The 16,220-nt window shown below is 43.5% G+C and overlaps 1 protein-coding gene across 1 annotated transcript in view; it reads right to left on the reverse strand.

Annotated features, from left to right (window-relative positions):
• USP6NL (USP6 N-terminal like) overlaps positions 1-1,926 on the reverse strand; it is a 161,116-nt gene extending 159,190 nt beyond the window's left edge. The window contains exon 1 of the mRNA XM_040968263.1: positions 1,778-1,926. The gene's annotated coding sequence lies outside the window, so the exon portion shown is untranslated. The remainder of the gene's footprint in view (positions 1-1,777) is intronic.
• Positions 1,927-16,220: the final 14,294 nt, after the last annotated feature.

Below are 16,220 nucleotides of genomic sequence, written 5' to 3' on the forward strand. Positions count from 1 at the left end.
CCACTTGGGCATTGAATCCGCAGACAGAAGAGCTTCTTGTCTCTCCTCCTCTCTGTATATTTCACATGCCAATAAAAAAAAAAAACTCTTTAGTGGGGGAAAACTGATAATGGTGGGTGAGGTGGGGAGGAGAGATCTGAGGCATAGAGAGTTAAGCCTCTGCTTGAGACACTGGCATCCCATAAGAGATTGCTGGTTCCAGCCCAGGCTGCTCTGCTTCTGATCCAGCTTCCACTCAATGTGCCTGGGAATGTACTTGTAACCCACATGGGAGAGCAAGGTGGAGTTCTGGGCTCCTGGGTTCTCCCTCTGTCACACTGCCTTTCAAAATTAGCAATGGATTAACCTTACCTAAAGTACAGCCCAGCTAAAACCAGTTAAGGTTTTATACCCAAATTCCCTAATGTTTGGCAAATGATGCTGTAAATGCTTTTCTCACGACTCAGAACCTAAACGCAATCCGCAAAGGCACTTCTGTTGACTCGGATACCTGTACTGGCAACTAAGGCTGTTCTTCTTTTGAAAGTTCATCTTTATTTTTATGAATGCAATATTTTTCTTGTCTGTTTTGACATATTTTAATTGCCTATGTAGACATATTTTAATTGCCTATGTAGACAGAATCCATCCTAAGAACTAGACTACATTTATGAATTCTATTATAAAGTCATGGTAAACACAGAAGAAGCTGTCAGTTTTAGGTCAATACGAGTAAAAACTAAAAACAAGCAAACTCCTACTCACTTGATGCTGGCTAAATTACTGATTTTTGCCTTCGTCCCAGAGACTGAATAAGAAGCGACGTGGCCACAGTGATCTATAAACTTCGGTGCAACTTCTCAGAGCTGAGCCACGAAATCATAAGTGTATCCTAAAGAATCTCTTTAAAAGCATTAACATGGGACTAAAATCATTTTCGTCCAGCAAGCAAAATATTTTAGACGGCGTCCCTACTCTTTTTTCCTCCACTCATGTCGCATTATTTGCAACGATGAGGGATTTTCCAATTCAACAAGCCAACGGAGTCCCATACAGGCGGGACACGACGTGTTAAAGTCTACTGTCTTACCAAAAGAAGGAGGAGAAATAATCAACTGACAGAGGAGTTCACACGTCGAATCGCACAGATTTCCATTGATTTTTCGCTTTCAAACACCTGCGAGTAACCGTCCTCTCGCACTACAAACGCCGCACCGCCGCACACTCCTGAACTCCAAACGAGTGTGCAAACTTCGCAAAGGTGCAGATTCCCAACCCTCTCACACGCCTCATTCACCGCCATCCTCTCCCTGCTCCAGGACGAAGCCAAGTTCCGCAGCACCAAGGCAATCATTTCAAAGCACCAACTTTGCCTCACTTCTGTCCCCTCCAACTCTGCAACAACGCAAGCGAAACTCGCCAGGGAGAGGTCCCCGCCGGGACCGAAACTCGCACCCGGGAGCGGGCAGCGGGGCCCCACCCCCCGGGAGCCGGGCAGCCGCAGCCCCGGCCGCCCCCTCCGCGCGGCCCCCCAAGCCAGGCGCCCCCCAACCTGTCAATCACAGCGCAGACCCCCCCACCAGCAGCACCACCGCCAAACGCACCCAGCGCACGTTTCTGGAAAGCCTGCCCGCTCCGGGGCTGAGTTCGCAAGCCGCAGCTGCGTCCCCTCCTCCCGGGTCCGGGAATGGCGGCGTCCGGCTCCCTGGGGCCAACTCCGAGTCCCCGCCTGAGGAGGACGCCCCTGGAACCCGCCACCCGCCGGCCGACCGGCAGAAAGATGAAGAAACGAAGTTACCTCCGGACGGTCCCGTCGGCAAGAACAAGGGGCAGCGGGCAGGGCGGACAGTCCCGGGCGGCCAAGCTGATCCTGCGCGGCGGCGGCGGCGGCGGCTACCGCAGTGCCCTCCGCCCCATTGTTTCCCTTCCAAGAGGATCCCGGCGAAGCTGAGCCCGCGAACCAGGAAGTTCCCCGGCGCGACACCTCCTGCCGCCGCTATGGAAACGGCCCCCGCCTCCCAGGGCGGCTCGCCCGGGACCCCGCCTCCGCGCCGCCGGCCCCGCCCGCCTCACGGGCCGCCGCCAACCGTCGCCGCTGCGGCCGCGGCCGCCGCCATCTTGGCGCGGCCCGAGCGGCCCCCTTCCCGGCGGCACGTGCGCGCCGCTCCCGCGCCCCCGTGGTGCGCGCTCCCGCCGGCCCGGGAAGCGCGGGCGCGGCGCTGCAGGTGGAGGCGCGGGTCCCCCAGGGTCTCCACAGGGGCTCCCTTGACCGGTGGGCGCTCGCGCGGGAGGCCCAGCACCCACAGCAGCGCTTCGAGGCATTGCACAAAAATGACCGACACTTGGCGCACCCAACTAAAGAGTCGAAAGAATGGCTGAGACCTCTGGAGAGTAGGACGCAAGAGCGTGGCCTCTTGGAGCCAGGCTGGCTGGTGTTTTCATTCATGGCTCTGCCACCTATCTGGTATCTGACCCTGTACTAGTGAATTTTCTCTGTGCCTCAGTTTCTTCTAACGTGCGGTGGGACAGGAGAAGTATCTGTTCCTGGGGTTAGTGACCAAGTGCTTGGTGGCAAGTTGTAGATAATCATCTATTCAGCAAAATGGTATTTGCTTGTAACATCAATCACTCTTGTGTCATTTTTCAGGAACTTGCCTCCCAGTGTACACATCACGACTTTAAGTAGGCTACTGTGTGTAAGCCCATGACTGCTTAAAACTTCTTTAGTGTTCCTTTTCATCCCGTCTTTCTCCAGGTCGGCTTTCCTTTTTATATCGTGGAAATTGTCGAGAGGGTTCATCTCCACAGCCTTCCATTAAGGAGTGCCATAAAAAGATGAATGGTGTAAACTTTCCAGCACTGTAATTAGCTGACAGTTAAATGATTTATTCAGTAGACACTAGCAGAGTTTGGGCGTGCACGTAACTAAAAGGCTTCCTGTTCTTGATTCAGGAACTCGAATTACTAAGGCTGGCAAGTTGGCTGCAATTATTATCTCTCTTCCCCAGCTGGTGAAAACCAACCTGAACAAACTGGGTGCTGCACTCCATGTTGGTGGGGAGGGCAGGGAAGGTGAAGCAAGGACCCCGGGTCTGCCCTAACACAGACTTAGGCATTGTGGAGAAGGTTATGGGGTTGGATTTAGGGTTCCCTTCTACCTCTCCAGTCTTGTAATGCTAGATAAGCACTTTGGGGGTGTTGGGGAGAAAATACAGATTCATACCTGTCAGTGGATCTTCCCTCATTCTTCTGAACCAGGTTTCTTAAGATATGTACATTTTTTTTTTTTTTAGGATCCTGAGAACAAAAATGGTCTAACAAGTTTGATACACGGAGTAAAAGCAGTGCAGGAATTTGAAGGACTAGGGAAGCTTTTTCAACACCTGAACACTTGGGCCAAAGTTATTGAAGACTCTGGTGAGTGGTCACACAGATTGGCTGCCCCCTATTGCTGACAGCCAAAGCCACAACTCCATGGAGACTTGAGGATGTCCGTAAGGAACATGAATGGCAATCCATGTGATACCCAGAAATCACCTGTCGCGCTCTGCAACCCTATGAGCAGGTATCGGGGATTCTCTGGTGGCTCTTTGCAGCTTCACCATCAAATGATTACGCTTGTGTCCTTGCCCACCGAGATCAATGTGTCTCTTCATTCCATTTCTCCACGAACTTTGTGTAGTTTCCTCGAGTTGCTTCGTGAGCCCTCCCTGGATCTGACAGATTGCTTTGCACATGGAAAGACCTTCAGTAAGCAGTTACTGAGCGAAACAGCTGTGCTTGTGTCGGGACAGCTATCACTGAGGCCAAGGGAACCACAGGCACAGCAGAGGCATCACCTAAGGACCATTACTGCAAAAACCACACACAACCCCCACTCACCAGCAAGTGAGGTGCTGGGTTGACAGCCCTAGCCACACCGTCCCATCTGCCACCAGAAAGTGGAAATTTCAGCTGGTTTGCTGTTAGGAGTAATTTTTTAAAACTCCTTTGGGCTTGATTGTGAGTAACATTGGTTCAATCTTACATGTCAGTAGTAACACTCTGATTCTACACGGTGTTATTAAGATTCAGAAATCCCACGTGTTTCAAAGTGTCAACAGCCAGTCCCCTCCATTGAAATCCTGTGCTGTGAAGTACAGGAACTTGCCATCATTTTTTGTTATTGAGCACCTCTGTAATACTGGTAAAAATGAAGAATGAGGGAATTTTTATTTACTACCATGTCCCCAGCACAATCTTTGTCATCTGGTAGGCATGCAGTATGCCTATGCCATCTGCCTCAGGCATAATTGGCAATATGTCAGTGTAATATGTTATCTCTGGAATATATTACATATAGAATGGATGTCAATGATTATGAAGGAAATTAAGATAGGATCATCTTTCCTGTATGTCAGGGATGCACAAATTTTTGCATAAAGGGGAAAGATAAGGAATCTGAAAACAGCTATGGACAACATGTGTAAGAATAGGAGTGGCTTTGTTTCACTGAAAATTTACTTACAGAAATAGGTGAACATGACCGAGAGGGCTATGGTTTATCAATTTCTGCTCTAAATAATTACATTGAATAATTAGCTTATGTCATAATTTTAAGAATTATACTTATATTCCCTTCATTATTTATTTCTTCTAACATTAAATTGTGATACTATAGTACTGTTCAAGTGAAGAAAGTATAAAAGCTTAAGACATCCAAAAAGACAAAGAGGTCAAACAATTTGTTACTAATTATTATATTTCACAAACACCAAAGATTGAAGACTGCTTCTCACATATTAATGGAATAATAAAATGGACACCTGCACTTCATCTTTGCAAAAGTTATGTGTTATGCTGGTGACAATACTTAAAACACTGCAAAAAGTAAAAAGTATAGAATCTTGTGCTAAGGCCAGTAGTGCAATTTGTGGTGGAGAACATAAGAATGCAGAACAGGGAGGGGAAAAAGATCTCCCAAAGCAAATTACCTGCCCTTCACCATCATCTCCAAAATACAGATGAAAGTATTGGCTCTTAGAATTGCCTGTAAATTGAGATTTTGAAATGTGAATCCATGGCTATTTGATCTGTGTACTTGTTTTAAAAGGGACAACTGGATAGTTCTCAAGGTGGAGGAGGGGAGCAGCTAAGGCTGTGGATATCCTTGAAATGTACACACAGACACTCACCCGTCACAGTCACTTGTGGAATTTGATAAGAAGCCAGTGCTCTTCTATTGATAAGAAAAGTCAGTTCCAATGTTACTACATAAAATCATTTTTTTCCATGGGAAAAAGGATCAGTCAACATCTGTATACCCAGTGTAAGTGAAAAAGCAATGAGTCAATCAAAAATCATGTCCCCCTTGCTATATAGAGAAATTATCCTTTGGCTTAAAAGAAATGTTTTTGATTACAGAGCAGGGAGTCCAAGGAAGGACAGTGAACTGCATAAAATCATATGTGAGATGCTGTGTCCCATGGTTTACTTATAATTGTTTGAGGCTATCTTGTTTTGCACTTAGTTCTGGATTGGTTGGTTGGTTGGTTTCCTGCCTCTCCATCTTAACAATGTACATGGCCATGACTTTGGGGGACCTACCTGGCTTCTGCTATATTCTAGCTGTTGGCCCCATTGCCTAACACAGGATCATCTCGCCTGAAGAAGGAATGGAAGATGAGAGCAGAGGAGGAAGAAAAAGTAGAGCAGGAAGGAGGGCAGAAGGAAAGAAGAATTGAAAGAAGAAAGGAACAACATGCATTTTGTCAGTATTCCTAATTTTTTTGTGCCAAAGGGGTCTGTGACCCACTCCCTCCCCTGCAAGAAAATAAAAGAGAAACAGGACTGACTGGTTTTCCACTATAAAAGCTGCCTCTGCTCTTGTGCTCACAAACCACCCAGTTCCTGATTACACACCAGAGTGGTTATCATGGTTTGCCAGCAATCTATAATGATGCCATAGCATTTGAAAAATATCTCATTATGTTTCTACAGCTTTGGAGAATTTCTTCTGCCTGTTTAAGTAGTGATACTTCAACCATCCTCTTGGCCACTTCTTACATATCATGCCAATTTTTTTTTCATTAAAGATATAAGATACTGAAAAACTGAAGCACAATAGATACTTTCCATCTCTAAGGTTGGGGTTGGTTGTCTGCTTTGACTTGTTCCTCTACAAAATGGAACTAGTAATAGAATCTACCTCATGGGGTTCTCTGGGAGAACTAAATAAGATTATGTATGTAAGATGTTAAATCCAATGATGGATAGATAGGTAGTAAACACTCAACAAATATTAAATACTACCATGCTGTATAATTGTCACTTTATCATAAGTTTAATGATGCCAATAATATCTCAGTGACAGTTCAGTGAGAAAGAGAAGAACTACTAAAATATTACAGAAAGATTAAAGTCAAGGTGATCAAATACATACAGCTTTGCAAAGAGTGGGTGCAAGATGGTTCAGATTAGACCACTGCTATATTTCAGGCTATTTCACATCAGCTGTGGACAGACACCAAGTCAGGAAACTGAAATTTGCAGAGATAATAAAATATAGCAGATAATCATGGCTGGCTCACACCCGCCCAGTAGTTCAGGTACTAGTAACTGTTGGGAATATTCTTTGAAGTTCAGCCCACTGCAAGTGTTTCTGTTACACATCTCACATATACAGCTGCTGCTACTACAGGAGGGAGGACACGCTCCTTGGCCCATCCCCATCCCATCAGTACCCTTCATTGGCCCAACCTGAACATTTTCAGGGCTTTGCCAGCAAGAGACTCCAGGCAATGCAGCTCCACAAAGAGCTGTTGTTCTCCACTATATGCAAAGCATTCAACACCAAGTCACTTACTAATGATAACTTACTGTTTGTTTAGCACATTCCATAAAAGCTCTATGAGGTAGGTGGAAACCATAGCTCATGGAGCTTAGTGATACGTTCAAAACTGCTTGGAGGTAAAGCAACTCAGGGCCTCATATTCTAAATCAGAAGTGCATTTCATTATGCCAGTATGTCCCATGGAATCCTCTGAGTTCCATTCCCTGTTCTCCCCATCCTCATGGCGTCATTACTTAAACTGACTCGCACTCTTATATAAACTACTTAAATAGGAAATTCCACATCACCATCTAAAATATAGCATAAATCACAAAAGTATGAAACTGGTATTACGTAACAAAGATGAAAAGTAACAAGAAACATATTGAAAACAAAGCAATGATACTAAAACCAGTTCTTAGAGGGTGTTGAGCCTGATGCCTGTTCTCTGTAGAAAAGGGACATCAATGGGATGGGGCAGGGAGTAGAGCACGATGGCTCAACTGACTAAACCTCTACCTATAAGTGCTGACATCCCATGTGGGTGGTGATTCATGTCCTGACTGCTCTATTTCCAATTCAGCTCCCTGCTTATGACCTGGGAAAGCAGTGGAGGATGGCTTAAGTCCTTGGGCTTTTGTACCTGCATGGGAGAGCCAAAAGTAGTTCCTGGCTCCTGGCTTCAGACTGGCTTGGCTCTGATCCTTGCAGCCATTTAGGGGATAAGCCAGCAGGTGGAAGATCTTTCTTTGTCACTTCCTTTTCCTTGTAAGTCTGCCTTTCCAGTATAAATAAATAAATTTTTTTCAAAAAGAAAAAGAAAGGGGATATTATCATAAATAGATGGGATAGATATTTTTAGCTATATTACCAGCAAACACCCTAACACCAAACTCTATATTGAGGCTCTTTCCTCAATATACTCAGAAGTACTAACAGGTGGCTAAAAATCTCTAAAACATAAAATTTCCTATTTTGTGAGGCAATGTTATTTAAAACCTTACCTAGGTTACCTACATCCCACCATTGCGCTAACACCATCAGTTTCGAAAGTTTAGCTGAGAATGACACTGTTCATTCATTCAGTTTTGAAAACTACTTGGCAGCTGAGCATTAAATGCATGTTTTACTCCTACTGACTCATTCAGTTGTTCAAATGAACAACTCAGTAGTATGTACCACACTTGCAATATGGTACAGCCATAACTTGTATTTAGTTCTGAAACATTTTCATCGACCTGAAAGGAAACCCCTTGTCGATTAGCCAGCAACTCCATTTTCTGTTCTCGCAGTGTGTGGCAACCACAGTAGCTGAAGCATTTTGTGTTTCTATCACCATGCATAAGAACATCAACTGATTCACACCCCCACATCCTCCGCCAACACTCGTAGTGTCTGTTTTTGTGATTGTAGGGATCCCTGTGAGTGTGTACTGGTATCTGGTAGTTTTGATTTGCATTTCTATAATGACTAAGAATGTTGAGCATTTTATACCTGCTTGTGACTATTATAATATTTTCTTTTCATTAATTGGATTGTTTGAATTTTTATTGAGTTATGCAAGTTCCTTATATATTCTGACTCATACCATATATATAATTTGCAAATATTTTCTTCCATTCTATAGGCTGTACCCACATGGGGATGCTAAAGAAGCTCGTGTTGCTTCAGGCCAGCCTAGCTCCAATCATTGCAGCCATTTGGGCAGTGAACCAACAGACAGATCTCTTTCTCTTTCTTTCTCTCTCTCTCACTCTCCCTGTAATTCCATTTTTCAAATAAAAATAATGAATCTCAAAAAAAATGTAAGTAAGGGATCATGAAGGAATTCAGGTGCCTAAGGAGAAAATGATTGTATTCTCAAAAAAAAATTCTAATTAAAACTGTAGAGACATAATAAGATTTTAGAAAAATTCATAAACTTTAAATAAATTAGAAAAGTCATAAATATTATAGTCATATTTTATATAACTTGTGTTTTCATTACATATGAATTACTGATAAATACTATAATTACTAAAAATATGAAAAATTACAAATAAATAAATGTATGTTATGAATTTAGTTTTACCTTTCCTACAGAGAAGTCATTCTTTGGTCCTGATTTGAAGAAGAGATATAATTGTTAGACCTGAAGGTTTTATTTACAGTATGAACATATCCTTTTTAGCAATAGATGGCTTTCACTTTACATCAATTCTAAATCTAAGTACGAGAATGCTGGAAATGTGGATTTAAAGGTGAGTTTATCAGGGTTTAAAAACATTCTCAAAGCTATGAATAATTTTTACATAACAAGCACTTTTCTTGAATTTGTTAAAGAATCTTCATAATATTGTGTTAAAATCAAAGCTGAGATCAGATAATCAAGCTACACTTTCTATAATACGCTTGAAAGTGATCTTCTTCCCTCTTTCCCTCTCTCCCTGCCTTTGTATAAACCCTGTTTAGTGCCTGTGCGTGGCAAGACTAGCATGGAAAACCTTCAGACGCCCTATAACTGCCCTCCTCCTTGTCTTTTATTTTGAGTCGCTCTCCTTTCCTCTGAGCTCAGAAGCATACATTTTAAATTAAAGCCACATTTTCTCCCAATTCAGAAAATGTACTTTTTACATTAGTCTGAGAAGTGAAACTGCTTGACTTAAGTTGGCAGATACATGATTCATGGCTGTAAGAAGGCAGATATATGATTCATGGAGGGCTTCCCAAATACAAAGATGAGGGGAGTTTGTTCATGTGAGACAATATTTATGAAGCTAAACTCACCAGTGTTGTGCGGCACACCACAGTGTGAGTGATGAACAAGATACATCTGGTTCCTGCTCTTACCAAACTGACTTTCATGTGTGGACTCCAGTTGGACAGGTCTCTGGAGGTGTCCCTTGCCACATTCTGTCATGTACCAGGTGGTTCTGATGTAGTAGATTTGCTAACCACTCACTAGTCAATTTCACTTAAAATATTAAGTGTAAGACTTATTGCTGTCTTGCCTGAATATACAAATATTATCTGGGTATAAATATTCTAAAGGAGACCTGACAAGAAAATTCATGGAAAAATATGTATGCAAATAGTGAATAAATATCTGTTTAGGTTCATAAGTGATCAAATACTTGTAACTTGAGGTCAACAGAGTTTAATCATTTACCTGTCATACTATCAAAGGTTTTAAAGGTTTTAAAAGGCACAATGTATAAACACACAATGTAACATAATAGTGTGTTATACATTTAAAAACTTGAGTCAGGAGGGTAGTTTTTAATGGAAAGAACTCTTGAACAAAATGAGAAAATGAAAAGAAAATTCATTTGTTATTTTTAAAAAAACAATAACACAATACACCACAAATATGGTGACATAGGTACTCTCACAAGCCACTGGCCAGAATATAAATAAGGAGAGTTTAGAGGGTATTTTGCAATCTATGTGATAGAAGTTATAATGCAGATATTCTGATGCAATATTTCAGTTCCTAGGAGTGTTTTGTAATGAGATGGTATCAGTGCAAAGATCTCTGTAGACTGCCCCTTGCCACATCCTTGTTCCCAACATAAAAAATCAGAAGCCACGCACAAATAAAGGAATAAGTGGCCTAATGGAATGCTAATTGACTAAAAATTATGTCCACTTGTATCTATCAACGATAACATGCCTTTCATTGACTTTCAACAGGCTCTGTGTGTGTGTGTGTGTGTGTGTGTGTGTGTAGATCATTTTAGTTGTAAACAAAATGTGTCTGATAGATGCACTAAAGTGGGATAGAAGTTACTGGAAATGGTAACAGTGATGATTTCTAGGTGATTACTACCAAAATCTTTTTAACATGTGAAAAAAAAGAATTGAAAGGAGTGAGACGAGGAAAGAGAAGTTTCATCCTCTGGTCTACTCTCCAATTGCCCTAATGGCTGGGTTAGGCCTGGGCTGTTAGAAGCTGGGAGATGAGGCAGGAAGCTGAAGTCTGGAGCCAGGGCATTCAACCCAGCCACTCGAAGAGGGGACTCAGGCCTCTCAACTGGAATCTTCAGTGCTACTCCAACTGCCTGCCTCTCTCCCGGAGCTCCTATTTTCTTTGAATATTTTTACACTTTGTGAATGACTTCTGCAGTGAGAGCATGCATTATTTTTTTTTTAACTGTCCAATGCCCCATTAGTGCCTTTTTTTTTTAATTTTTAGGTGTATCATCTATCTTTAACAATAAACATCCAAATTCATCATGCCAATTTATTTACAGAGCTTTGGTATGTTTATGCTCTGTCCCTCAGAGAGTCAATGGTTGTGAAAGGAGGAAGAGATCCATCCTATAGCAGAGGCCTCTGAACTGGCTCTGGACCTCAGGGCAAAGACTGCCAGCAAATAACTGAGGGAGAGACTTCCCCCGCCAGGGCCAGGGAACCGTTTGAAACCTGGAGCCCCAGGCAACACTGCTTCAGGGCCTAGATGGTGCAGAGGTGTGGGACACAGGTGTGGCCTAGGATGTTCAGAGAGGAAGGAGGAAGCAAGAAGACTTGAGGGAATGTTTCCCCATCCTGTGTTCTTTATATGTGTCAGCATGGAAAACACAGAGGCCTTGGCCACAGCAGTCTCAGTGGTCACAAGAGGCTGGGTTAGAGAGACTTGGCAGGTGCTCATGGGGATGTGGGTGTAGAGAGGTCTTGTCAAAGTGGAAAGGAGAGCCAGTTTCACAGTTGGTGGGACATCCAGGAGTGGGCCAGAGATGGAAGGTGTACGAGAGGGAGCTCTTCTTCTACCCTCTGTCCACATTTGATCCTGTCTACATTATAGCTTTTTCATGATTGCACAGGAATTGTTGAATGATCACACTTGGAGCAAAGACCCAGGCATACACTAAAAACAAGTGAAAATACAGGGAAGTTTGACCAGCTCCCAGACCCACTTGTTGACTGAGATCCCACAGCCCCCCATCTGGAATGCCTTCACTACTAAGGCTGTGCCAACTGCAAATCTTTATTTTCCCATTTACACTGATGAGTGACATATATCTAGCTGTTACCTGCAGGATTTTTCTAAAGTTCATGTCTGACCATAACACTTACCTATCTATCCATTGCTCCAAAATAAAGCCCACAATGAGGGACCGTAGTTTGGTGCAATGGTTATGCTGTCATCTGGGACACCTACTTTCCATATCAGAGTGCTTCGTTCAGTCCTAGCTCCTCCATTTCCAATCCAGTTTCCTACCGATGCACAGCCTTGGGGGCAGCAGATGAATGTTCTAGTACTTGGGGTCCTGCTATCCACATGACAACCTAAAGGGAATTTGGGGCTCCTGGAATGACCTGGTCCAGTCCTGGCTCTTTGTTGGTACTGGACAAGTTAGTAGGTGGACAATCTTTGACTTTCTGTTATCCTCTCTTCATGTCCCTGATGTTTAGGGAAAAGAAGCAAATATAAGTGCAATTGAAAAGCAAAAGGCAGCTACCTGGGATATACTGAGATAAACTACAAAGTGGTTTCCAAATAACTAGAAGAGGAACAAAATATACTGAGAGCTTTTCAAAAAGAAAAGTCTGAGAGTAATCTCATTTCATTCAATGGTAAAGTGTTTGGCAGGGATGATCCTTTGATATTGTGCATTAAGCCTCTGCCCCTGCAGTGCCAGCATCCCATATGGGCACTAGTCCTGGTTCTGCTAATGTGCCTGAGAAAGCAGTAGAGGATGAGCCGAGTGCTTGGACTCCTGCACTCATGTGGAAGACCTGGAGGAAGCTCATGGCTCCTGGCTTTGGCCGGGGGTTGCAGTCATTTGGGAAATGAACCAGTGAAAGGAAAATCTGTTTCTCTCTCTCTCTCTCTCTCTCTCTCTCTCTCTCTCTCTCTTTCCCTCTCTCTTCCTTTCTCTCTGCATCTTTGCCTTTCAAATAAAAAAATCTTAAGGAGACAGAGAGCTCCCATCTAATATCTCACTCCTCAGATGCCCACCAGGGCTAGGCCAAGCCAAAGGCAGGAACCTCAAATTCCAGGGCTTCCACATGGGTAGAAACCAACATGTGAATTCCCACCTGCTACTCTTAGGGTACAAATCTACAGGAAGCGGGGATCAGGAGCAGACCCAGAACTCTGATATGGGATGTGTGTGCCCAAGTGATATCTTCGCTATTGTGCCAAGCACCTACCTCAACAAGCAAAGCTTGAAGATCCATCTTTTTCAATGTTGTAACATCTAGAACAGAGAGGCAACAAATCAATGTCATTTTCATTATATCAGTGGGTTGAAACTACAAGATTTGCACTGGCAGACCAAAGAGTGACAATCCTTTCATATCGTGTTCCTTATGTGCGTGGTATAGTGAGTGTTTTTACAGCAAATGGGTATAAAAATTAAATTATAAACAAATTATACAAAGTTGAGGTTAAAAATAAATTCAATATTTATGTCAGCAGTATTAAAGTCTATGGGGTTAGGGTTTGGGGGGCCAGGCAAACTCGGAGCTTCTTCAAGTCTCCTACATGGGTGGTGAGGGTCCATTTTCCAATGTTTTCCCAAGTGCATTAGTAGGAAGCAGGACCAGAATAAGGCAGCTTATTTGGGACTCAAATCGGCACCAATATGAGATATTGGTGACAAGGCAATAGCTTAACATGTTATACCACAATGCCGGTCCCAGTCTATTTCTATTTAAAAAATGGGGGGTAGGACATATTTATTTGAAAGGTAGAGTAAGAGAGAGAGAGAACACAGAGTTCCCACACCTGGTTTATTCTTCAAATTCCTATTATATACTGGGCTGGGCACAGGACTCAGTTTATCTCCCACATGGTTGGCAAGTCTAACTACCTGAGCCATCACTGTTGCCTCCAAAGGTGCACATTAGCAGGAAGCTAAATACTTGGACTGTAATTCTTTTTTAATGAGCAGACATAAATTCCAAGGGTTATGTTCCATCACCTCTAAAAAAGATTCTCTAGATGAGAATAAGATGCTTTCACAAGCCACCATATCCTATGATGCTGGCATCCCCAGTGGGCACCAGTTTGTGTCCCAATTGTTCTGCTTCTAACTCCGCTCCCTGTTAATACACCTGGGCAAGCAGTGGAAGATGGCCCAAGTGCTTGAACCTTTGGTGTCCACATAGAAACCTCAAATGGAGTTCCAGGTTCCTGGTCTTGGCCTGACCCTAGCCCTAGCCATTCGGGCATTTGGGAGGGGTGAAACAGATGGAAGAGTCTCTCTCTCTGTTTACCTCCTTCCTTCCCTCGTACCCTCCTCTTCCCTATAACTCTACCTTTCAAGTAAATAATTAAGCTAAAAAAAAAAAAACCAGAATAAGACACTGAGGGCATGCTTTAGGCATACAAGATGCTACTCGGATACCCAGATCCTATAACATCATGCCTAGATTTCAGCCTTTGGCTATGCTCCTGACTCAAGCTTCCTGTTGATATGCGCCCGCCCATGAAGGCAGCAGATGATGACTCAGACACTTGGCTCCCTGCCCATATAGGAGACTTTGGTGGAGCTCCCTGTGGCTGGCTCCTTGCTTTAGCCAGCTCAGCTGAATCTATTGCTGCAAGTATTTGGAAAGTAAACCAGTACAAGCAAGATTGATTCTTTTTCTTTTCTTTTCTTCCTTCCTTTCTTTCTTTCTTTCCTTTCTTTCTTTCTTTCTTCCTTTCTTTCTTTCTTTCTCTCTTTCCTTTCTTTCTTTTTTCCTTCCTTCCTTTCTCTCCCTTTTTCTTTCTTTTTTCTTTCCTTTCTTCCTTCTTCCCTTCCTTCTTTTCTTCCCTCCCTCCCTCCTTTCTTTGTTCTTTCTTTATTTCTTTCTTTCTGTGTATGTGTGTGGCTCTCTCTTCCTCCCCTCTTTTTGCCTTTCAAATAATGTAAATTAATAATTTCTAAAAGGAGAACCAGATGTTGACCATGGAGAACATGCCTGCCACCTTACTTTCATTTCCCCTTGAGGTAGTTTCAATGGGCGTGGCAGTCATCAGGGCTGTTCAACAGATAATCTCAGTTTTTCACCTTCTGGACAAATAGTGGACAACTTCTCAGCCCCCTAAATTGAGATGGGGAGCTAGGAGGTAAGGAGAGGTGGTGATGATCCTAGCTAAGGGGTTGTGAATAGACTGTGATTAACCCAACTTCTGTGCAGAACCTGAATTGCCCAGGAAAGGCAGATTAACAAAGAAAAAGAGAGGCAGAGAGAAAGATCTTCCATCCACTGGTTCCCTCCCCAGATGGAACACCCTACTTGGCTGTGCCACAAGCAGCGGCCACATTCTGGGTGTTAGTGACTGTCCATCAGTCCAGCCTCCCACATGGGGTCAGGGAAAGTGGAGCCTTCTCACTGATACAGTAGGACTTTGACTATCATTAACATTCTGACTCATTTTTAATCCTCCCCACACTCAAACTTCACATTGATCCCAGCAAAAAAAAAAAAAAAAAATCTTCTTAAATTCCTATTGATCCAACCAGTCAATAGACACTGAACTTTCAAAGCTGCCATTAAGAACCCAAAGGGGGGCCCCGGTGCAATGACTCAGTAGCTAAATACTCACCTTACATGTGCTGGCATCCCATATGAGTACCAATTCATATCCCAGCTGCTCCACTTTCCATCCAGCTCTCTGCTTGTGGCCTGAGAGAACAGTGGACGACCGCCAGGAACTTTGGGACCCTGACCCCATGTGGGAGGTCCAGATCAGCTCAGCTCCAGACATTGCAGCCACTTGGGGAGGGAACCAGTGGATGGAAGATCTTTCTCTCTGCCTCTCTTTTTCTTTGTTAATCTGCCTTTCCTGTAAAAATAAATAAATCTTTAAACAACAACAACAACAAAGAATGCCAAAGGAGAGAAGAAGCAGGCAGTGGTCTTGGGCAAGTCACATCATCCCCTTCAAGATCCAGTTTCCATAATAATGAACAGAGAGATGATAACAACATAACCTAGCATATCAAATTGCTGTAAATATTCAGTAAGTTCCCATTTTAAAGAGATCTTTCCAATAAGTTCCTACCTGTCCAGTGTCTAAACTTAGATTCTCCAGAAAACAGAATCTGAAACAAATGCTGATGGGTGAGACCTCACTGGGGACCAGGAAACAGAGGAAGAGAAGCCCAGCAATGAAGATACAACAACCAACTCAAGGATGCGAGGAAAAGTGGCCAAATGGGGTCGTGGGTCACTCAGTCCTACCAGGACCAACCAAGGGGTCATCCAAAATGATCTTCCATTGACAGATGGGTGGAGAGGAAAGGGGGACATATGGAACCATAAGCTCTAGCCACCCACGAGCTGTGGGTGAGGCCAGGATGAGCCTTAAGTGACCTGCACTTCTGGCTCGTGTCTGCAATGAGAGGTGTGGCCTGCACCTTGCCATCCACAGAGACTGGAGATAAGAGGTAGATGGGGCTATCAGGTTTCACTTGCATCATTGGTCACGGTCTGCACGCTGTGCACCAAAGCC

Source organism: Ochotona curzoniae, unplaced genomic scaffold, assembly GCF_017591425.1.
Source record: "Ochotona curzoniae isolate NIBS_2020 unplaced genomic scaffold, NIBS_Ocur_1.0 scaffold_4683, whole genome shotgun sequence".
NCBI classification, from domain to species: domain Eukaryota; kingdom Metazoa; phylum Chordata; class Mammalia; order Lagomorpha; family Ochotonidae; genus Ochotona; species Ochotona curzoniae.